The sequence below is a fragment of the Triticum dicoccoides genome, chromosome 1A, assembly GCF_002162155.2.
Source record: "Triticum dicoccoides isolate Atlit2015 ecotype Zavitan chromosome 1A, WEW_v2.0, whole genome shotgun sequence".
NCBI classification, from domain to species: Eukaryota; Viridiplantae; Streptophyta; class Magnoliopsida; order Poales; family Poaceae; genus Triticum; species Triticum dicoccoides.
In genome coordinates, this window is record NC_041380.1 from 178,839,281 (window position 1) to 178,865,303 (window position 26,023).

The window sequence follows — 26,023 nt, forward strand, 5'->3', positions numbered from 1 at the left end:
CCCACACCATACGTGCTTTGAAAATATTCCAATTATTAGTATTGAGCAAGCACATATGGTTATTATTGTAACCACTATATAAACAAAATGAACGGGGGCTTGTATAAGGGTAACCAAAGTTCAAAAGAAAAAAAGTGTTGTATGTGTTATTTTTCCGATGATTTGGGTCTTGGAACACCTGAATAGGCAAACACAGTATTGCAAGTAAGAAAATGTAAAACATTGCTAATAACTTGCCTCATATACATGATAGTTTTAGGTCATACAAGCAGTGGGAAAAGAAAAGCAGTCTATATGTGATGAAGCAAGCCTAAGTCAAATAGGTAATGCCCATACAACCAAATTCATTAAAATGGATGGATTTCAGTCCTAAAACTGGAAAGTAAATATGCATAACAAAAGTGAATCGTAGAACGTGGTTTATACATAGCACGATAGTCTTCCTGTGAGTACAGCTTCCACCACACATCGCCTGTAAACAAAAGAAAAGATAACCATGAGTTATTTCTACTTATAATAGAGCAGCATCACAACAGTTCTAGTTATCCACATTGTTACATTGCATATATACAAGAGAAGTCATGCATGTACCTAGCTACAACGAATTAGCCCATAGCATTTTTCAGACTCATTTCGTGTCCTTGATTTCTCAATGCTGCTGTAATTGTAGTATCTTATCTCTGTTTTCACCGCAGATTTCATGAATCATTTTGCTTCCATAGCAGCAGGGTCTTCTGACATGGTCTCATGTAATAGCCATACGGCTATTTTATCTCCAAAAGATAATGTTGATGTATGGAAATTATATTCATCCACATCATGCCACTGTCACATTTTGCTTCGATACTCAGCCACCGGTAGGCCCGAAGTTTGTAGAATAATATCCAACATCATCCTGTGAGGTATTTTCACCATCGGTGGAGCACCCTGTAGGTTTTAATGGCATGCCATAAATTTGCAGAATTTACAGGGAAGCCTAAGACATTTTAGAATTTACAGGGAAGCCTAATGGCATGTAAATTTAATTGGATTGTTGGCAGAACAATTTCTCTAAGGTACATCTTTAAAAATACATTACAGTAACCTGGCCTAAAACTTAGATTCTGTGTGACGTTGCTTTGTTCATTAGTGAACTTTTGGGATGCTTGCCTGAATAAATTGGGATTGCATAGGACCATAAGTATGCATTTCTTGAGAGCTAAAATTGATCCATAATTCCATGTCTAAGGATGCAACAATTCAGCTTAGACATCCAATCGTAGTTAGGTTCAGGTTCAGTCTATTTCATATAGCTAGCAAAAGCAAGTGGAAGGCCTCCACCCTAGGGAACTACTTGTTTGCATGTGCTCTGACTAAACTGAACAAGATACTTGTATCTCTGAAATGTACTACACTCTTATTTTCTGCATAACAATTTTGTGACATCCATACACAAACATACCTGTAGGCCAATAACCAAGGTCGCCATAATCCGCTGACAGATGCAAATTGCATTGACACAAACAGGAGCCCACGCAAGTGCCAAAAGTAGCACGTGTGTATGGCAAAGCTTCAAGAACATCCAGTATTCCCGCTAAGAGCAGGAGCAGATCCATGTCCGAGCCTCCGTCGGTGTAATCTGGTATCCCATTCTCATCCTTGTCAGACCTTTGTCTTCCCAAAATCAAATTTGTCCTGAACCAAAACAGAAAGAATTCGATTCATTTACTTTTAGCAACATGTAACAGAAAGCCTACTAAATCTTCCTTTAGTGGAATCTGGACTTTCATCTACCCAGAAAGGAACAATTTTGCACAATCAAGAACACAGACGTCAAGGACTAATATAAATGAAGTGAGACCTTCGTTCCAAAAATAAGTGAAATTAACATGTCATACATATCTGCTCCTTAGTATAAGTAACTACTCCTACTTAATGCCCAACACTACAGTCTTAGAAAAATGAAGGGAAAAGGGATAAGTTTAGAACCGAAGTACGCTTGAAGCCCAACAGTACAGCATGTCTGAAGCCAACAATTCAATGACCCTGCATAAGAAATAATTATTGAATATTTTTTTGACCTGATGCAGGGTCATGGGGTTGTTGGTGGCTGGAAGACGGCGCAAGGTAGTTGCTCGTTGTATAAAATACACGTCAAGAAAAGTCAACCCACTCATACTTCTACAATGGCAGGGGCAAATCAAAAATGGATAGAAGAATTAGTACAATCCTAAAATCTGAAATGCAAATTGCTTCTTCAAACAACTGGGCTTATTAACCCAATTATAAACATTCACACTTGCTCAGAGATTAGATAAATCACACATGTAAGCAATATAAAGAGGCTCAGACATTAAATAAAACAGGAATGTAAGAAATATGAAGTGCAGGTTTCTGTACACCTCACACTTCTCGTTTGTAGTGCACAAGTCATCGGATGGTTCAAAGGGGGATATAATACAAAAGCAAGACAGGAATATAAGGTGCAGGTTTCTGTACACCTCACACTTATCATTTGTAGTGAACAAGTCATTGGATGGTTCAAAGGAGGATGAAATACAAAAGCAAGACAGGTTTAGGTAACACATTCAAGTGTGATTATTAATGTATCATCACACAGTACAAAATATAATTGTTGACTCGATAGCCGGACCTACCTGGCATATCAAGAACAGCCTCAAATTCTGAAGAAATGAGGCATCATCAGGGGGGTATTGAAAATATATACTTGAGCATGTGTATTTTGTTATCTTATTCGGGTAACATAGAGCCAAATGGCGCAAGGTTGGCATATCATCATTTGATGAAAGTGCAGCACTGCCGCTGTTTCCACACTAAGAATACTCATAACCTATCCCAACCTGAGTGGATATATAAATTCAGAGGGAAAAATCACAAACTATATTGTACCGATACAGCTAGATATCAAGATTCTCAGGACACAATGTCTAAACTAAATTACCCAACAAACAGTTTGAATCATGAATAGAATATAGTTAACATAACCCCCCATGCAAACGGTCATCACGTATCAGCTAGTGAGAAAGGAGGGAACAAATCTTGATTAACAGAACAATGGAGCACCATCTTTAGAGATTGTACAAACTGTAAAACAGAACAAAAAAAGAAATCAGTCAGAGTAAAAAAACATGACTGGATATATATACAGTTGGATATCAAGATTCTCTGGAGAAATGCTTAAACTAAAATGCTAATAAAAAACGAATCATGGGCCATTCAAAAACAACTTCATATAGATATATACCCAACAAAGAGTTTGAATCATGAATATGCAACGCACATCGCTGACATGACCCACCATGCAAACGATCATCATAAATATATTTGGAACCCACAACTCAACATAAAGATGACAAAGACAAACATGTATACCAAATAGCATCTGAAAACATATCAGGGAAGATAATTTTCTGGCAGAACGAAGCATGCGTATGCAACTATCTAAATATATGTGCTAAACAGCCACTAGAAACATTGCTATAGAACAGACCGGATAAAGCAATTTCCACACAGACCAATGCATGCATGTTTGCACAACCAATCAAACACATGTATAGAATAGATACTGACAAACAATTAGTCTAGAGAGACTAACTATTCTGGAGCAAGTTGATCATGAAACTCCATACCAAGACATCTCCAGATTTTTCCGGAAATGAGAGTTCAGTAAGCTACTACCTTCATCCTCCTAACTGATTTGAGAGCAGCATTTATTAGTTTTTAGAAACCTGAAAAAAATATTAGGCACATTTGAATAAACATTCAAGAGAAGGGAACTGCAAAACGAAATTCAGTAAACAGAAACGCCGCTATAGCTCATGACTAAATTGACTCTCTTTCAGCAAAAAGTAGGAAAGTGTAACCACCTTAGTAAAAAAATAGAATGAGCATGCTACCATGCCCTTGCGCAGGTTCAAGCTACATTCGAAGAAGGGACGTCTATTGAACAAAAACTGGGTCGATAGTATTTTGCAATAGCTAACTATGCAACTTTTCTCCACAAATATGACATAATTTAAATGGCAGGATCATGTTTGTTTTCCCCTTATTTTCAGTTGGATTGTAATAACTCAGCAGCAAAGAGTACACCACCGTGGTTTAGTCTACCAATCTGATTCAATTCAAGAATGGGTAGCCTATTCTCTTGTATATGTCAGCAAGCTCTTTTTTGTACTCAAGTCAAAACTAAGCATAAATACCTACTCACCTACATAAGTTGCTGTTGCACATGCCCATGTATTTGGTGCAAGTTGAGGCCTCCTTTAAGTAACATTATGACCACTCTTCATACCTACAAACACCATCAAAGTATGCAGTCAAAGCGAGGTGGAATCGTGTAAGGACTAAAGAAAGGGAAAGTGTCCGATTCATAAGCAAAGAGAGCAAAAGACCGAACTTTCAGAACATTTAGGTTTATTAGTAAGGAAATAGTGGTAACTCCGCCTATGTTGTCTCAACATAGCCGGTCCCAAGCCCGGGTAAAGGAGGAGGGTTGTGATAGGCTTGGCGAGCCAACGTAAAAACTCAGCCACTCTTATGGAGATGAAACCCAAAAGATTTTCGTTGTTGTTGTAGTAAGGAAATAGTGGTAACATTTTCTTAGTAATTAAGCTCGATGGAAATAAAGGTACTTTTCATGTATGACGCCCAAAAAAAGTTTAAACATCTTTTCCTTTTGCTGTACCATGACCATACCACAATGTGAGCTGCAGACAGGGAAAAGTTCAGATCCAAAATCATATCTAATAGATATGTTTGTACATTAAGGAAAAGAAAAACATTACTGGTAGCATTCTGCAAAAACGCATTAAGAAATGGAGCTTTTGGACCTGTGAATTGCACTGGTATTCTCAACATACCACATCTACAATCTCACTGGTGAGAACCAGTGCAGGATTAAGAAATTATCTAAGTCTATAAGCTTATTATGAATGATGCCAGACTTATTTTTTTATTGCAAGAATCAATGCTAGCAGGCTGTTTTGTAGAGTTACTCAGCGGAAGATGCCGCAACCAATAGAAATTGGCAGTAGATTTCATCTATGCCTGCTGCTCCATCCTGCAGTAATTATTTAGAACAACAAATAAGATGATTGTCAGATTAGAGAAGGCACACTTCTTGCATAAAAAAGAGAAGGCCACACTAAAGAAGCACGTTCCTAGTATGTATCTATAAACATAGAGATGCTACTGATAAATATAACTGAACTATTTCCCACAGCAAAAGGAAAGCATGCATGTGGCTAGAAAGAATAAGCATGTAGCTAGAAAGAAAGGAAGCACACATCAAGCAGCAGAACATAGTTACAGCAAAGCAGGAGATCAAGATGCAGCAACAAAGGAGATCCTAGAACCATCTAAAATAAACGGAGATGAAGTAGTCAAACCACACGCATGACGTGGATCGGTGCACAGAGGTAAAAAGAATAGTCATCCACATACAAGCAAAAGAGCAGTCCATTTACCCGACCTGGAAAGGAGAAGTAGGCTAGAAAAGGAGGAAAGACGGACGATAAGGCAAGAATGAACAACAGGAAAAATGAACTGGACGCAAAAAAAGGTTAACAAATATGCATTTCATCAAACATCTTGCAGAAAAGAAAATGGAGCGTGGTGTCACCTCAATTAATCGCCGAAGGCAGAACGGCGCGACAGTGGACGCAGGAGAGGATGTCAAGATAATCAACCTGCGCACGACGCGGACAGAAGGAAGAACACGAAATCAGCAGGGCATAGCAAAAATAAGGGTACACGACAAGATCAGGAAAGGAGAACGAATCTCAACCAGCAGTCCCGTCCAGAGTATGGACGGCATTGCAGCCGACAAGAGCACACCACTGGTGAAGGAGAGGCAATCCAATCGAAGAGAGAGAGAGAGAGAGCGCGCGCGCGCAACACAACGAGGAGGAGAAAGAGAGCAAAGCGGTCAAAGCAAGAGCGGGGCCAACCTCTACTCGTTAGCAAGTCATGCCGGCCTCCTGACCCTCCCCTGCCAGCCAGCCCCCGATGCGAAGAATCCGTCGGCCCTACTATCCGGCGGCGACGTCCTGCACTGATTTAGAACCATCGCACGCAGCAGCGCGGATCCGAAAGGTGCCAAAGCAGATGACGAGCCAGCGTGCGAGGCCACGATCCGCTCCTTCCGCCTGTTGGCCTTGCTCGCGCTGATCCTTAGGAAATGCCATTGCGAGGTGGGGGGGCTGGGAGGCCGGCAGCCGGAGAGAAATCGGTGGAGTAAACGGAGCAGCGAGGAGGCGGGGCGCAGGCCGACGCCTCGCCGGTGTAGGCCGACGCTGGCCGGTCACCTTCTCCCGTCCGCTGCCGGACCTCCCTCTCCTCTCCTCTCCCCTTTCTCTCCCTCTCATCTTCCTATCTCTCTTCTAGGGTTCGTGCGGGATGAGGGGACCGGAGTGTGCACGGCGTGCGGGACGAGGGGATTGGGTTGCGTTGGGTGCGGGCGCGGCGCGCGGATGGGACAAATTCTCCGTCACCCGGGCGCCGCTTACCCAGCTAATACAGACACGAGACGAGCCCACCAGTCATTGGGCAGAAAAATAAACCGTGAGGTGAAGATAATTTAACCGCAAATGAAGATCCAACGGCTCAGGCGCGACAGAAAGGCAGATCGGACGACTGACGAAGCTCCAATCGGGGGAGCCTTGTAAAGGTGAGTTGGCTAGCTTCATTATAGTTTTAAATAAATTTTCAATCTATTTTACTTTGCAATCTTTACTTTCAATCTATATCATAAAAATTCCAAAAATATTATTTTATTATCTCTATCAGATCTCACTCTCGTAAGTGACTGTGAAGGGATTGGCAACCCCTTTATCGTGTTGGTTGCGAGGTTCTTATTTGTTTGTGTAGGTACAAGGGACTTGTGTGTAGTCTCCTACTGGATTAATACCTTGGTTCTCAAAAACTGACGGAAATACTTGCGCTACTTTGCTGCATCACCCTTTCCTCTTCAAGGAAAAACTAAAGGAGTGCTCAAGAAGGATTTCTGGCGCCGTTGCCGGAGAGGCTTACACTAAGTCAAGTCAAGATTCGATCTCCCGCTAACGTGCGATTTCTGGCGCCGTTGCTGGGGAGATCTACACACAAGTCAAGACATACCAAGTACCCATCACAAACCTTTATCCCTTGCATTACATTATTTGCCATTTGCCTCTCGTTTTCCTCTCCCCCACTTTACCCTTGTCGTTTTATTCGCCCTCTTTTTCTGTTCGGCTCTTTTTTTGCTCGCTTCTTGTCTGCTTGTGTGTTGGATTGTTTGTCACGATGGTTCAAGATAATACTAAATTGTGTGATTTTTACAATACCAACAATAATAATTTTATTAACACTTCGATTGCTTCTCTTACCGATGGTGAATCTTGGGAGATTAATACTACTTTGCTGAATCTTGTCATGAAAAATCCGTTTTCCGGCCTTCCTAGTGAAGATGCCGCTACCCATCTAAATAGCTTTGTTGATTTGTGTGATATGCAAAAGAAGAAAGATGTGGATAATGATATTGTTAAATTGAAGCTATTTCCGTTTTCACTTAGAGATCGTGCTAAAACTTGGTTTTCATCTTTGCCTAAAAATAGTATTGATTCTTGGAACAAGTGCAAAGATGCTTTTATATCTAAGTATTTTCCTCCCGCTAAGAACATATCCCTTAGAAACAATATTATGAATTTTAAGCAACTTGATCATGAGCATGTTGCACAAGCATGGAAGAGGATGGAATTAATGATTTGCAATTGCCCTACTCATGGTTTGAATTTGTGGATGATCATACAAATTTTTTATGCTGGATTGAATTTTGCTTCTAGAAATTTTTTAGATTCGGCCGCGGGAGGTACTTTTATGGAAATCACTTTAGGAGAAGCTACCAAACTCCTAGATAATATTATGGTTAATTATTCTCAATGGCACATCGAAAGATCTACTAGTAAAAAGGTTCATGCTATAGAAGAAATTAATGTTTTGAGTGGAAAGATTGATGAAATTATGAAATTCTGATTCTAATGATATGCCTTTGTCTACTTTGATTGAGAATAATAATGAATCTATGAATGTGCATTCTGTTGGTAGGAACAATTTTGGCAACAACGCTTATAGAGGAAACTTTAATCCTAGGCCGTTTGCTAGTAATTCCTTTAATAATTATGGTAATTCCTACAACAATTCTTATGAAAATTTTAATAAGATGCCCTCTGATTTTGAGACTATTATTAAAGAATTTATTAGTTCACAAAAGAGTTTCAATGCTTTGATTGAAAAAAAATTGTCTAAGATTGATGAGTTGGCTAGGAACGTTGATAGAATTTCTCTTGATGTTGATTCTTTGAAACTTAGATCTATTCCACCTAAGCATGATATCAATGAGTCTCTCAAAGCAATGAGAATTTCCATTGATGAGTGCAAAGAAAGAACCACTAGGATGCATGTTAAAAAAATCACTTTATAAAAGCGTGTTCTTCTAGTTTTGATGATAATAAGGATGAAGATCTAAAAGTGATTGATGTGTCTCCTATTAAATCTTTGTTTTTCAATATGAATCTTGATAATGATGGGACTGGAGATGAGTCAACTTTAGTTAGAAGGGGTCCCAATGATTCAGAGTTTTTAGATCTTGATGCAAAAATTGGTAAAAGTGGGATTGGAGAGGTCAAAACTTTACATAGCAATGAACCCACTATTTTGGATCACAAGGAATTTAATTATGATAATTGCTCTTTGATAGATTGTATTTCCCTGTTGCAATCCGCGCAATCCGTGCTAAATTCTCCGCATGCTTATAGTCAAAATAAAGCTTCTACCAAACGTATCGTTGATGCTTTAATGCAATCTTATGAAGAAAAGCTTGAATTAGAAGTTTTTACCCCTAGAAAACTTCATGATGAGTGGGAACCTACTATTAAAATTAAAATTAAAGATCATGAATGCTATGCTTTATGTGATTTGGGTGCTAGCGTTTCCATGATTCCAAAAACTTTGTGTGATGTGTTAGGTTTCCGTGAATTTGATGATTGTTCTTTAAATTTGCACCTCGCGGATTCCACTATTAAGAAATCTATGGGAAGGATTAATGATGTTCTTATTATTGCAAATAGGAATTATGTGCCCATAGATTTCATTGTTCTTCATATTGATTGCAATCCTACATGTCCCATTATTCTTGGTAGACCTTTCCTTAAAACTATTGGTGCAATTATTGATATGAAAGAAGGGAATATTAGATTCCAATTTCCGTTAAGGAAAGTCATGGAACAATTTCCTAGAAAGAAAATTAAATTACCTTATGAATCTATTATGAGAGCCACTTATGGATTGCATACCAAAGATGATAATACTTAGATCTATTCTTGCTTTTATGCCTAGCTAGGGGCGTTAAATGATAGCGCTTGTTGCGCGGCAACCCAATTTTATTTTTGTTTCTTGCTTTTTGATTTTGTTTATTCATAAATAATTCATCTATACTCTGTTTAGATGTGGTTTTATGCTTTTAATTAGTGTTTGTGCCAAGTAGAACCTTTGGGAAGACTTGGGGGAAGTTTTTGTGATCTTGCTGTAAAAACAGAAACTTTAATGCTCACGAGATTTGATGCCATTTTTTACTGGAGAGCGATATTAGGTTGATTCTTTTTGCAGATGATTAATATACAAGCTCCTCACGTCCAACAATTTATTTGAGAATTTTTGGGCTTACAGAAGTATTCTAAACCTAAAGATTACTACATGCTGTTCTATTTTTGACAGATTCTGTTTTTCCTGTGTTGTTTGCTTATTTTGATGAATCTATGGCTAGTATGGGAGGGTATGAACCATAGAGAAGTTCGAATACAATAGGTTTAACACCAATATAAATAAATAATGAGTTCATTACAGTACCTTAAGTGGTGGTTTGTTTTCTTATACTAACGGAGCTCATGAGATTTTCTGTTGAGTTTTGTGTTGTGAAGTTTTCAAGTTTTGGGTAAAGATTTTGATGGATTATAGAATAAGGTATGGCAAGAGTCTAAGCTTGGGGATGCCCAAGGCACCCCAAGGTAAAAATCAAAGATAACCAAAAACCTAAGCTTGGGGATGCCCCGGAAGGCATCCCCTATTTCGTCTTCTTTCATCGGTAACTTTACTTGCGGCTATATTTATATTCACCACTTGATATGTGTTTTGCTTGGAGCGTCTTCTATGATTTGAGTCTTTGTTTTTAGTTTATCATAATCATCCTTGCTGTACACACCTTTTGGGAGAGACACACTTGAATCAGAATTTATTAGAATACTCTATGTGCTTCGCTTATATCTTTTGAGCTAGATAATTTTGCTCTAGTGCTTCACTTATATCTTTTAGAGCACGTTGTTGGTTTTATTTTATAGAAATTATTGATCTCTCATGCTTCACTTATATTATTTTGAGAGTCCTCTAGAACAACATGGTAATTTGCCTTGGTTATAAAATTAGTCCTAATATGATAGGCATTCAAGAAGGGAATAATAAAAACTATCTTAAAAAGTGCATTGAATACTATGAGAAGTTTCATACTTGATGATTGTTTTGAGATATGAAGATGGTAATATTAGAGTCATGCTAGTTGAGTAGTTGTGAGTTTGATGAATACTTGTGTTAAAGTTTGTGATTCCCGTAGCATGCACGTATGGTGAACCGTTATGTGATGAAGTCGGAGCATGATTTATTTATTGATTGTCTTCGTTATGAGTGGCGGTCGGGGACGAGCGATGGTCTTTTCCTACCAATCTATCCCCATAGGATCATGCGCTTAGTACTTTGTTTCGATAACTAAGATATTTTTGCAATAAGTATGTGAGTTCTTTATGACTAATTTTGAGTCTATGGATTATACACACACTCACCCTTCCACCATTGCTAGCCTCTCTCGTACCGCGCAACTTCCGCCGGTACCGTAAACCCACCATATACCTTCCTCAAAACAGCCACCATACCTATCTATTATGGCATTTCCATAGCCATTTCGAGATATATTGCCACGCAACTTACCACCGTTCCATTTGTTATGACACGCTTCATCATTGTCATATTGCTTTGCATGATCATATAGTTGACATCGTATTTGTGGCAAAGCCACCTTTATAATTCTTTCATACATGTCACTCATGAGTCATTGCACATCCCTGTACACCGCCGGAGGCATTCACATAGAGTCATATTTTGTTCTAAGTATCGAGTTGTAATTTTTTGAGTTGTAAGTAAATAAAAGTGTGATGATCATCATTATTAGAACATTGTCCCATGTGAGGAAAGGATGATGGAGACTATGATTCCCCCACAAGTCGGGATGAGACTCCGGATGAAAAAAAGATAAAATCCATAAAAAAAGAGAAGGCCCAAAAAAAGAAAAAAGAGAGAGAAAAAGAGAGAAGGGACAATTTTACTATCCTTTTACCACACTTGTGCTTGAAAGTAGCACCATGATCTTCCTGATAGAGAGTCTCTTATGTTGTCACTTTCATATACTAGTGGGAATTTTACAATATAGAACTTGGCTTGTATATTCCAATGACGGGCTTCTTCAAAATGCTCTAGGTCTTCGTGAGCAAGCGAGCTGGATGCACACCCACTTAGTTCTTTTGTTGAGCTTTCATACACTTATAGCTCTAGTGCATCCGTTGCATGGAAATCCCTACTCAATCACATTGATATCTATTGATGTGCATCTCCATAGACCATTAATACACCTAGTTGATGTGAGACTATCTTCTCCTTTTTGTCTTCTCCACAACCACCGTTCTATTCCACCTATGGTGCTATGTCCATGGCTCACGCTCATATATTGCGTGAAGATTGAAAAAGCTTGAGAACATCAAAAGTATGAAACAATTGCTTGCCTTGTCATCGGGGTTGTGCATGATTTAAATATTTTGTGTGGTGAAGATGGAGCATAGCTAGACTATATGATTTTGTAGGGATAACTTTCTTTGGCCATGTTATTTTGAGAAGACATGATTGCTTTATTAGTATGCTTGAAGTATTATTATTTTTATGTCAATATTAAAATTTTGCCTTGAATCTTTCGGATATGAACATTCACGCCAAAATAAAGAAAATTACATTGAGAATTATGCTAGGTAGCATTCCACATAAAAAAATTCTGTTTTTATCATTTCCTACTTGAGGACGAGCAGGAATTAAGCTTGGGGATGCTTGATACGTCTCCAACGTATCTATAATTTTTGATTGTTCCATGCTATTATATTACTTGTTTTGGATGTTTAATGGGTTTTATTATACACTTTTATATTACTTTTGGGACTAACCTACTAACCCAAGGCCCAGTGCAGATTGCTGTTTTTTTGCCTATTTTAGTGTTTCGCAGAAAAGTAATATCAAACGGAATGAAACTTCGGGAGAGTTATTTTTGGAACAAACATGATCCAGGGGACTTGGAGTAGACGTAAAGAAAGAAGCAAGGCGGCCACGAGGCAGGGAGGCGCGCTTGCCCCCGTGGGCGCGCCCCAACCCTCGTGGGCCCCTCGCAGCTCCACCGACCTACTTCTTCCTCCTATATATATCCATACACCCCGAAAACATCTAGGAGCACCATGAAACCCTATTTCCACCGCCACAATCTTCTGTACCCAAGAGATCCTATATTGGGGCCTTTTCCAGAGCTCTGCCAGAGGGGGAATCAATCACGGAGGGCTTCTACATCAACACCATAGCCTATCCGATGATGTGTAAATAGTTTACCACAGACCTTCAGGTCCATAGTTATCAGCTAGATGAATTATTCTCTCTCTTTGGATCTCAATACAAAGTTCTCCTCGATCTTCTTGGAGATCTATTCGATGTAATTCTTTTTGTGGTGTGTTTGTTGAGATCCGATGAATTGTGGGTTTATGATCGAGTTTATCTATGAACAATATTTGATTCTTCTTTGAAATCTTTTATGTATGATTTGTTATCTTTGCAAGTTTCTTCGAATTATTAGTTTGGTTTGGCCTACTAGATTGATCTTTCCTGCAATGGAAGAAGTGCTTAGCTTTGGGTTCAATCTTGCGGTGTCCTTTCCCAGTGACAGTAGGGGCAGCAAGGGACGTATTGTATTGTTGCCATCGAGGATAAAAATATGGGGTTTATATCATATTGCTTGAGTTTATCCCCCTACATCATGTCATCTTGCCTAATGCATTACTCTGTTCTTATGAACTTAATAGTCTAGATGCATGCTGGATAGCGGTCGATGTGTGGAGTAATAGTAGTAGACGCAGAATCATTTCGGTCTACTTGTCGCGGACGTGATGCCTATATACATGATCATGCCTAGATATTCTCATAAATATGCACTTTTCTATCAATTGCTCGAGAGTAATTTGTTCACCCACCGTAATACTTATGCTATCTTGAGAGAAACCACTGGTGAAACCTATGGCCCCCGGGTCTATCTTTTATCATATAAGTTTCCAATCTATTTTACTTTCAATCTAAATCATAAAAATACCAAAAATATTATCTTATTATCTCTATCAGATCTCACTCTCGTAAGTGATCGTGAAGGGATTTACAACCCCTTTATCGCGTTGGTTGCGAGGTTCTTATTTATTTGTGTAGGTACGAGGGACTTGCGTGTAGTATCCTACTGGATTGATACCTTGATTCTCAAAAACTGAGGGAAATACTTACGCTACTTTGTTGCATCACCCTTACCTCTTTAACGGAAAACCAACGCAGTGCTCAAGAGGTAGAAAAGCTCAAAAAGAAAATAAGTGTGTGTGCATCAAACTCACTTGCTCACGAAGACCTAGGGCATTTTGAGGAAGCCCATCATTGGAATATACAAGCCAAGTTCTATAATGAAAGATTCCCAATAGTATATGAAAGTGACAACATAGGAGACTCTCTATCATGAAGATCGTGGTGCTACTTTGAAGCAGAAGTGTGGTAAAAGGATAGTAGCATTGCCCCTTCTCTCTTTTTCTCTAATTTTTTTGTTTTTGTTTTTGTTTTTTTGGGCCTTCTCTCTTTTATAGCCTCTTTTTTCTCTTTTTTATTTTTCATCCAGAGTCTCATCCAGACTTGTGGGGGAATCATAGTCTCCATCATCCTTTCCTCACATGGGACAATGCTCTAATAATGATGACCATCACACCCTTATTTGCTTACAACTCAAAAATTACAACTCGATACTTAGAACAAAATATTACTCTATGTGAATGCCTCCGGCGGTGTACCGGGATGTGCAATGAATCAAGAGTGACATGTATGAAAGAATTATGAATGGTGGCTTTGCCACAAATACGATGTCAACTACATGATCATGCAAAGCAATATGACAATGATGGAGCGTGTCATAATAAATGGAACGGTGAAAAGTTGCATGGCAATATATATCAAAATGGCTATGGAAATGCCATAATAGGTAGGTATGGTGGCTGTTTTGAAGAAGATATATGGTGGGTGTACGATACCGGCGAAAGGTGCGCGGTATTAGAGAGGCTGGCAATGGTGGAAGGGTGAGAGTGCATATAATCCATGGACTCAACATTAGTCATAAACAACTCACATACTTATTGCAAAAATCTATCAGTTTTCAAAACAAAGTACTACACGCATGCTCCTAGGGGGATAGATTGGTAGGAAAAGACCATCGCTCGTCCCCGACCGCTACTCATAAGGAAGACAATCAATAAATAAATCATGCTCCGACTTCATCACATAACGGTTCACCATACATGCATGCTACGGGAATCACAATCTTTAACACAAGTATCTCTCAAATTCACAACTACTCAGCTAGCATGACTCTAATATCACCATCGTCATATATCAAAACAATCATCAAGTATCAAACTTCTCATAGTATTGAATGCACTCTATATGAAAGTTTTTATTATACCCCTCTTGAATGCCCATCATAGTAGGACTAATTTTATAACCCAAGCAAATTACCATGCTGTTCTAAAGACTCTCAAAATAATATAAGTGAAGCATGAGAGTTCATCTATTTCTTCAAAATAAAACCACCGTCGTGCTCTAAAAAGATATAAGTGAAGCACTAGAGCAAATGACAAACTACTCCAAAAGATATAAGTGAAGATCAATGAGTAGTCGAAAAATTATGCAACTATGTGAAGACTCTCTAACATTTAAGAATTTCATATCTTGGTATATTATTCAAGAAGCAAGCAAAACAAAAGAAAATAAAATGATGCTCCAAGCAAAACACATATCATGTGATGAATAAAAATATAGTTCCAAGTAAAGTTACCGATGAACGAAGACGAAAGAGGGGGTGCCATCCGGGGCATCCCCAAGCTTGGGCTCTTGGTTGTCCTTGAATATTACCTTGGGGTGCCTTGGGCATCCCCAATCTTAGGCTCTTGCCGCTCCTTATTCCATAGTCCATCGAATCTTTACCCAAAACTTGAAAACTTCACAACACAAAACTTAACAGAAAACTCGTAAGCTCTGTTAGTATAAGAAAATAAATCTCCACTTACGTACTGTTGTGAACTCATTCTAAATTCATATTGGTGTAATATATACTGTATTCCAACTTCTCTATGGTTCATACCTACTCATAGATTCATCAAAATAAGCAAACAACACAATGAAAACAGAATCTGTCAAAAACAGAACAATCTGTAGTAATCTGTATCATTTGAATACTTCTGTCACTCCAAAAATTCTGAAATAAATTTATGGACCTGAGGAATTTGTCTATTAATCATTTGCAAAACGAATCAACCTAAACTCACTCTCCAGTAAAAAAATGGCAGCTAATCTCGTGAGCGCAAATGTTTCTAATTTTTACAGAAAGATCGCAAAGACTTCACCCAAGTCTTCCCAAAGGTTCTATATAGCACAAACACTAATTAAAACATAAACCCACATCTAAATGGAGGCTAGATGAATTATTTACTACTAAACAGGAGCAAAAAGCAAAGAACAAAAATAAAATTGGGTTGCCTCCCAACAACCGCTATCATTTAACGCCCCTAGCTAGGTATGATGATTTCAATGATGCTCACATAAAAGATAAGAACTGAAACATAAAGAGAGCATCATGAAGAATATGACTAGCACATTTAAGTCTAACCCATTTCCTATGCATAGGGATTTTGTGAGCAAACAACTTGTGGGAACAAGAATCAACTTGCATAGGAAGGTAAAGCAAGCAAATCTTCAAGATTTTCAACACATAGAGAGGAAACTTGATATTATTGAAATTCCTACAAGCATATGTTCCTCCCTCATAATAATTACACGTAGGATCATAAGAAAAATCAACAATATAGCTATCACAAAACATATTCTTAACACGATCCACATGTATGCAAAGTTGACACTCTTCCAAAATTGTGGGATTAACGTTAACTAAAGCCATGACCTCTCCAAACCCACTTTCATCAATATAATCATCAGAAATAGGAGGCATGCTATCATCGAAATAAATTTTCTCATCAAAACTTGGGGGACTAAAAGTATCATCTTCATCAAACATAGCATCCTCAAGCTTGTGACTTTGCATATCATTAAAATCATGGATATTCAAAGAACTCATACTAACAACATTGCAATTATGCTCGTCATTCAAATATTTAGTGCCAAACATTTTAATACATTCTTCTTCTAGCACTTTGGCACAATTATCAGAATCCTTATTTTCATGAAAGACATTAAAAAGATAAAGCATATGAGGCAACCTTAGTTATATTTTTTTTTAGTTTTCTTTTATAGATTAAACTAGTGATAAAACAAGAAACTAAAAGATTCGATTGCAAGATCTAAAGATATACCTCCAAGCGCTAACCTCCCCGGCAATGGCGCCAGAAAAGAGCTTGATGTCTACTACACAACCTTCTTCTTGTAGACGTTGTTGGGCCTCCAAGTGCAGAGGTTTGTAGGACGGTAGGAAATTTCCCTCAAGTGGATGACCTAAGTGTTGGGGAACATAGTAATTTTAAAAAAATTCCTACGCACACACAAGATCATGGTGATGCATAGCAACGAGAGGGGAGATTGTGATCTACGTACCCTTGTATACCGACAGCGGAAGCGTTAGCACAACGCGGTTGATGTAGTCGTACGTCTTTACGGCCCGACCGATCAAGCACCGAAACTACGACACCTCCGAGTTTTAGCACACGTTCAGCTCGATGACGATCCCCGGACTCCGATCCAGCAAAGTGTCGGGGAAGAGTTCCGTCAGCACGGCGGTGTGGTGATGATCTTGATGTTCTACCGTCGCAGGGCTTCGCCTAAGCACCGCTACAATATTATCGAGGATTATGGTGGAAGGGGGCACCGCACACGGTTAAGAATATGATCACGTGGATCAACTTGTGTCTATGGGGTGCCCCCTGCCCCCGTATATAAAGGAGCACGGGGGAGGCCGGCCGGCCGTTGTGGGCGCGCCAAGGAGGAGTAGGATTCCTACTCCTAGTTGTAGTAGGTTTCCACCTTTCCTAGTCCAACTAGGAGAAGGGGGGGAAAGGGGGGAAGAGGGGAAGGAAGGGAGAGAGGGGCCGCGCCCCAAATCCCTTGTCCAATTCGGACTGGGCTTGGGAGGGGCGCACGCCACCTCCTGGTCCTTCCCACTAAGGCCCATTAAGGCCCATTGCTTCTTCCTCGTATTCCCGTAACTCCCCGGTACCTCCGAAAATACCCGAATCACTCGGAACCTTTCCGATGTCCGAATATAGTCGTTCAATATATCGATCTTTACGTCTCGACCATTTCGAGACTCCTCGTCATGTCCCCGATCTCATCCGAGACTCCGAACTCCTTCGGTACATCAAAACTCATAAACTCATAATATAACTGTCATCGAAACCTTAAGCGTGCGGACCCTACGGGTTCGAGAACAATATAGACATGACCGAGACACGTCTCCGGTCAATAACCAATAGCGGAACCTGGATGCTCATATTGGCTCCTACATATTCTACGAAGATCTTTATCGGTCAGACCGCATAACAACATACGTTGTTCCCTTTGTCATCGGTATGTTACTTGCCCGAGATTCGATCGTCGGTATCTCAATACCTAGTTCAATCTCGTTACCGACAAGTCTCTTTACTTGTTCCGTAATACATCATCTCACAACTAACTCATTAGTTGGAATGCTTGCAAGGCTTAGGTGATGTGCATTACTGAGAGGGCCCAGAGATACCTCTCCGACAATCGGAGTGACAAATCCTAATCTCGAAATACGCCAACCCAACATGTACCTTTGGAGACACCTGTAGAGCTCCTTTATAATCACCCAGTTACGTTGTGACGTTTGGTAGCACACAAAGTGTTCCTCCGGTAAACGGGAGTTGCATAATCTCATAGTCATAGGAACATGTATAAGTCATGAAGAAAGCAATAGCAACATACTAAACGATCGAGTGCTAAGCTAACGGAATGGGTCAAGTCAATCACATCATTCTCCTAATGATGTGATCCCGTTAATCAAATAACAACTCTTTGTCTATGGTTAGGAAACATAACCATCTTTGATTAACGAGCTAGTCAAGTAGAGGCATACTAGTGACACTCTGTTTGTCTATGTATTCACACATGTATTATGTTTCCGGTTAATACAATTCTAGCATGAATAATAAACATTTATCATGAAATAAGGAAATAAATAATAACTTTATTATTGCCTCTAGGGCATATTTCCTTCAGTCTCCCACTTGCACTAGAGTCAATAATCTAGTTCACATCGCCATGTGATCTAACATCAATAGTTCATATCTTTATGTGGTTAACACCCATAGTTCACATCGATATGTGACCAACACCCAAAGGGTTTACTAGAGTCAGTAATCTAGTTCACATTGCTATGTGATTAACACCCAAAGAGTACTAAGGTGTGATCATGTTTTGCCTGTGAGATAAGTTTAGTCAACGGGTCTGCCATATTCAGATCCGTAAGTATTTTGCAATTTTCTATGTCTACAATGCTCTGCACAGAGCTACTTTAGCTAATTGCTCCCACATTCAATATGTATCCAGATGAAGACTAAGAGTCATCCGGATCAGTGCCAAAACTTGTATCGACGTAACCCTTTTACGACGAACCTTTGTCACCTCCATAATCGAGAAACATATCCTTATTCCACCAAGGATAATTTTTGACCGCTGTCCAGTGATCTACTCCTAGATCACTATTGTACTCCCTTGCCAAAATTAGTGTAGGGTATACAATTGGTCTGGTACACAGCATGGCATACTTTATAGAACCCATGGCCAAGGCATAGGGAATGATTTTCATTCTCATTCTATTTTCTGCCGTGGTCGGGCTTTGAGTCTAACTCAACTTCACACCTTGTAACATAGGCAAGAATTCTTTCTTTGACTGTTCCATTTTGAACTACTTCAAAATCTTGTCAAGGTATGTACTCATTGAAAAAACTTATCAAGCGTCTTGATCTATCTCTATAGATCTTGATGCTCAATATGTAAGCAGCTTCACCGAGGTCTTTCTTTGAAAAACTTCTTTCAAAACACTCCTTTATGCTTTGCAGAATAATTCTACATTATTTCCGATCAACAATATGTCATTCACATATACTTATCAGAAATGCTGTAGTGCTCCCACTCACTTTATTGTAAATACAGGCTTCACCACAAGTCTGTATAAAACTATATGCTTTGATCAACTTATCAAAACGTATATTCCAACTCCGAGATGCTTGCACCAGTCCATAGATGGATCGCTGGAGCTTGCATATTTTGTTAGCACCTTTAGGATTGACAAAACCTTCTGATTGCATCATATACAACTCTTCTTTAAATCCATCAAGGAATGTAGTTTTGTTTATCCATTTGCCAGATTTCATAAAAATGCGGCAATTGCTAACATGATTTGGACAGACTTAAGCATCGCTATGAGTGAGAAAATTTCATCGTAGTCAACACCTTGAACTTTGTCAAAAACCTTTTTCGACAAGTCTAGCTTTGTAGATAGTAATACTACTATCAGCGTCCGTCTTCCTCTTGAAGATCCATTTATTTTCTATGGCTTGCCGATCATCGGGCAAATCCATCAAAGTCCATACTTTGTTCTCATACATGTTCTCATACATGGATCATATCTCAGATTTCATGGCCTCAAACCATTTCACGGAATCTGGGCTCATCATCGATTCCTCATAGTTCGCAAGTTCATCATGGTCTAGTAACATGACTTCCAGAACAGGATTACCGTACTACTCTGGTGCGGATCTCACTCTGGTTTACCTACGAGATTCGGTAGTAACTTGATCTGAAGTTACATGATCATCATCATTAGCTTCCTCACTAATTGGTGTAGTAGTCACAAGAACAGATTTCTGTGATGAACTACTTTCCAATAAGGGAGAAGGTACAGTTACCTCGTCAAGTTCTACTTTCCTCCCACTCACTTCTTTCGAGAGAAACTCCTTCTCTAGAAAGTTTTCGAATTTAGCAACAAAAGTCTTGCCTTCGGATCTGTGATAGAAGGTGTATCCAATAGTTTCCTTTGGATATCCTATGAAGACACATTTCTTGAAGTTTTTTTCACATAAGCATCGCAAGCTCAAACTTCAAGGAACGGCAACTTAGGTTTCTTGTCAAACCATAGTTCATACGGTGTCGTCTCAACGGATTTAGATGGTGCCCTATTTAACGTGAATGCAGCTGTCTCTAATGCATAATCCCAAAACGATAGTGGTAGATTGGTAAGAGGCATCATAGTTCGCACCATATCTAATAAAGTACGGTTATGACGTTCGGACACACCATTATGTTGTGGTGTTCTAGGTGGCGTGAGTAGTGAAACTATTTCACATTGTTTTTAACTGAAGGCCAAACTCGTAACTCAAATATTTTACTTCTGCGATCATATCGTAGAAACTTTTTATTTTTGTTACGATGATTCTCCACTTCACTCTGAAATTCTTTGAACTTTTCAAATGTTTCAGACTTGTGTTTCATCAAGTAGATATACCCATATCTGCTCAAATCATCTGTGAAGGTCAGAAAATAACGATACCTGCCGCGAGCCTCAACACTCATCGGATCACATACATCAGTATGTATTATTTCCAATAAGTCAGTTGTTCGCTCCATTGTTCCGGAGAACGGAGTCTTAGTCATCTTGCCCATAAGGCATGGTTCGCAAGCATCAAGTGATTCATAATCAAGTGATTCCAAAATCCCATCAGCATGGAGTTTCTTCATGCGCTTTACACCAATATGACCTAAATGGCAGTGCCACAAATAAGTTGCACTATCATTATTAACTTTGCATCTTTTGTCTTCAATATTATGAATATGTGTATCACTACGATCGAGATCCAATGAACCATTTTCATTGGGTGTGTAACCATATAAGGTTTTATTCATGTAAACAGAACAACAATTATTCTCTAACTTAAATGAATAACCGTATTGCAATAAACATGATCAAATCATATTCATGCTCAACGCAAACACCAAATAACACTTATTTAGGTTCAACACTAATCCCGGAAGTATAGGGAGTGTGCGATGATGATCATATCAATCTTGGAACTACTTCCAACACACATCGTCACTTCACCCTTAACTAGTTTCTGTTCATTCTGCAACTCCCGTCTCGAGTTACTACTCTTAGCAACTGAACCAGTATCAAATACCGAGGGGTTGCTACGAACACTAGTAAAATACACATTAATAATCTGTATATCAAATATACCTTTGTTCACTTTGCCATCCTTCTTATCTGCCAAATACTTGGGGCAGTTCCGCTTCTAGTGACCAGTCCCTTTGCAGTAGAAGCACTTAGTCTCAGGCTTAGGACCAGACTTGGGCTTCTTCACTTGAGTAGCAACTTGCTTGTCGTTCTTCTTGAAGTTCCCCTTCTTCCCTTTGCCCTTTTATTGAAACTAGTGGTCTTGTCTACCATCAACACTTGATGCTCTTTCTTGATTTCTACCTTCATCGATTTCATCATCATGAAAAGCTCGGGAGTCGTTTTCGTCATCCCTTGCATACTATAGTTCATCACGAAGTTCTACTAACTTGGTGATGGTGACTAGAGAATTCTGTCAATCACTATCTTATCTGGAAGATTAACTCCCACTTGATTCAAGCAATTGTAGTACCCAGACAATCTGAGCACATGCTCACTAGTTGAGCGATTCTCCTCCATCTTTTGGCTATAGAACTTGTTGGAGACTTCATATCTCTCAACTCGGGTATTTGCTTGAAATATTAACTTCAACTCCTGGAACATCTCATATGGTCCATGACGTTCAAAACGTCTTTTGAAGTCCCGATTCTAAGCCGTTAAGCATGGTGCACTAAACTATTAAGTATTCATCATATTGAGCTAGCCAAACGTTCATAACGTCTGCATCTGCTCCTGCAATAGGTCTGTCACCTAGCGGTGCATCAAGGACATAATTCTTCTGTGCAGCAATGAGGATAAACCTCAGATCACGAATCCAATCCGCATCATTGCTACTAACATCTTTCAACACAATTTTCTCTAGGAACATATCAAAATAAACACAGGGAAGCAACAATGCGAGCTATTGATCTACAACATGATTTGCAAAATACTACCAGGACTAAGTTCATGATAAATTTAAGTTCAATTAATCATATTACTTAAGAACTCCCACTTAGATAGACATCCATCTAATCCTCTAAGTGATCACGTGATCCAAATCAACTAAACCATGTCCGATCATCACGTGAGATGGAGTAGTTTCATTGGTGAACATCACTATGTTGATCATATCTACTATATGATTCACGCTCGACCTTTCGGTCTCTGTGTTCCGAGGCCATATCTGTATATGCTTGGCTCGTCAAGTATAACCTGAGTATTCCGTGTGTGCAACTGTTTTGCAGCCGTTGTATTTGAACGTAGAGCCTATCACACCCGATCATCACGTGGTGTCTCAGCACGAAGAACTTCCGCAATGGTGCATACTCAGGGAGAACACTTCTTGATAATTAGTGAGAGATCATCTTATAATGCTACCGTCAATCAAAGCAAGATAAGATGCATAAAATATAAACATCACATGCAATCAATATAAGTGATATGATATGGCCATCATCATCTTGTGCTTGTGATCTCCATCTTCGAAGCACCATCGTGATCACCATCATCACCGGCGCGACACCTTGATCACCATCGTAGCATCGTTGTCGTCTCGCCAATCTTATGCTTCCACGACTATCACTACCGCTTAGTGATAAAGTAAAGCATTACATCGCGATTGCATTGCATACAATAAAGCGACAACCATATGGCTCCTGCCAGTTGCCGATAACTTGGTTACAAAACAGGATCATCTCATACAATAAAATTTAGCATCATGTCTTGACCATATCACATCACAACATACCCTACAAAAACAAGTTAGACATCCTCTACTTTGTTGTTGCAAGTTTTACGTGGCTGCTACGGGTTTAAGCAAGAACCAATCTTACCTACGCATCAAAACCACAACGATAGTTTGTCAAGTTGGTGTTGTTTTAACCTTCGCAAGGACCGGGCGTAGCCACACTCGGTTCAACTAAAGTTGGAGAAACTGTCACCCGCTAGCCACCTTTGTGCAAAGCACGTCGGGAGAACCGGTCTCGCGTAAGCGTACGCGTAATGTCGGTCCGGGCTGCTTCGTCCAACAATACCACCGAATCAAAGTATGACATGCTGGTAAGCAGTATGACTTATATCGCCCACAACTCACTTGTGTTCTACTCATGCATATAACATCAACACAAAAACTTAGGCTCGGATGCCACTGTTGGGGAACGTAGTAATTTCAAAAAATTTCCTACGCACACACAAGATCATGGTGATGCATAGCAACGAGAGGGAGATTGTGATCTACATACCCTTGTAGACCGACAGCGGAAGCGTTAGCACAACGCGGTTGATGTAGTCGTACGTCTTCACGGCCCGACCAATCAAGCACCGAAACTACGGCACCTCCGAGTTTTAGCACATGTTCAGCTCGATGACGATCCCCGGACTCCGATCCAGCAAAGTGTCGGGGAAGAGTTCCGTCAGCACGACGGCGTGGTGACGATCTTGATGTTCTACCGTCGCAGGGCTTCGCCTAAGCACCGCTACAATATTATCGAGGATTATGGTGGAAGGGGGCACCGCACACGGCTAAGAATATGATCACGTGGATCAACTTGTGTCTATGGGGTGCCCCCTGCCCCCGTATTTAAAGGAGCAAGGGGGAGGCCGGCCGGCCCTTGTGGGCGCGCCAAGGAGGAGTAGGATTCCTACTCCTAGTTGGAGTAGGTTTCCACCTTTCCTAGTCCAACTAGGAGAAGGGGGGAAAAGGGGGGAAGAGGGGAAGGAAGGGAGAGAGGGGCCGTGCCCCAAATCCCTTGTCCAATTCGGATTGGGCTTGGGAGGGGCGCGCGCCACCTCCTGGTCCTTCCCACTAAGGCCCATTAAGGCCCATTGCTTCTTCCTCGTATTCCCGTAACTCCCTGGTACCTCCGAAAATACCCGAATCACTCGTAACCTTTCCGATGTCCAATATAGTCGTCCAATAAATCGAGCTTTATGTCTCGACCATTTCGAGACTTCTCGTCATGTCCCCGATCTCATCCGGGACTCCGAACTCCTTCGGTACATGAAAACTCATAAACTCATAATATACCTATCATCAAAACCTTAAGTGTGCGGACCCTATGGGTTCGAGAACAATGTAGACATGACCGAGACACGTCTCCGGTCAATAACCAATAGCGGAACCTGGATGCTCATATTGGCTCCTACATATTCTATGAAGATCTTTATCGGTCAGACCGCATAACAACATACGTTGTTCCCTTTGTCATCGGTATGTTACTTGCCCGAGATTCAATCGTCGGTATCTCAATACCTAGTTCAACCTCGTTACCGGCAAGTCTCTTTACTCGTTCCGTAATACATCATCTCGCAACTAACTCATTAGTTGCAATGCTTGCAAGGCTTAGGTGATGTGCATTATGAGAGGGCCCAGAGATACCTCTCCGACAATTGGAGTGACAAATCCTAATCTCGAAATACGCCAACCCAACATGTACCTTTGGAGACACCTGTAGAGCTCCTTTATAATCACCCAGTTACGTTGTGACGTTTGGTAGCACACAAAGTGTTCCTCCGGTAAACGGGAGTTGCATAATCTCATAGTCATAGGAACATGTATAAGTCATGAAGAAAGCAATAGCAACATACTAAACGATCGAGTGCTAAGCTAACGGAATGGGTCAAGTCAATCACATCATTCTCCTAATGATGTGATCCCGTTAATCAAATAACAACTCTTTGTCTATGGTTAGGAAACATAACCATCTTTGATTAACGAGCTAGTCAAGTAGAGGCATACTAGTGACACTCTGTTTGTCTATGTATTCACACATGTATTATGTTTCCGGTTAATACAATTCTAGCATGAATAATAAACATTTATCATGAAATAAGGAAATAAATAATAACTTTATTATTGCCTCTAGGGCATATTTCCTTCACTAAGGTTTATCAATCCGTAGGAGGCGTAGGATGAAGATGGTCTCTCTCAAACAACCCTGCAACCAAATAACAAAGAGTCTCTTGTGTCCCCAACACACACAATACAATGGTAAATTGTATAGGTGCACTTGTTCGGCGAAGAGATGGTGATACAAGTGCAATATGGATGGTAGATATAGGTTTTTGTAATCTGAAAATATAAAAACAGCAAGGTAAATAATGATAAAAGTGAGGGAAAACGGTATTGCAATGCGTTGAAACAAGTCCTAGGGTTCATACTTTAACTAGTGCAAGTTCTCTCAGCAATATTAACATAATTGGATCATATAACTATCCCTCAACATGAAACAATGAGTCACTCCAAAGTCACTAATAGCGGAGAACAAACGAAGAGATTATTGTAGGGTACAAACCACCTCAAAGTTATCCTTTTTGATCGATCTATTGAAGAGTCCATACTAAAATAACACGAAGCTATTCTTTCCATTCAATCTATCCTAGAGTTCATACTAGAATAACACCTTAAGATACAAATCAACCAAAACCCTAATGTCGATACTC

General features: G+C 39.8%; 1 long non-coding RNA gene across 10 annotated transcripts; it reads right to left on the reverse strand.

Moving 5' to 3' along the window:
* Positions 1-205: 205 nt before the first annotated feature.
* Positions 206-6,449, reverse strand: LOC119369008. 10 transcript variants are annotated; one of them, XR_005176813.1, is made up of 7 exons: positions 5,949-6,449; positions 5,621-5,687; positions 5,471-5,488; positions 4,208-5,059; positions 1,442-3,728; positions 592-927; positions 206-472 (listed from the first exon to the last, which is right to left on the reverse strand). It is a non-coding gene; the product is annotated as an uncharacterized LOC119369008 (long non-coding RNA). The 10 variants fall into 10 exon arrangements; XR_005131858.1 differs by having other exon boundaries at positions 5,466-5,488; XR_005131861.1 differs by lacking the exon at positions 5,471-5,488 and having other exon boundaries at positions 4,208-4,706; positions 4,995-5,059; positions 5,949-6,448.
* Positions 6,450-26,023: the final 19,574 nt, after the last annotated feature.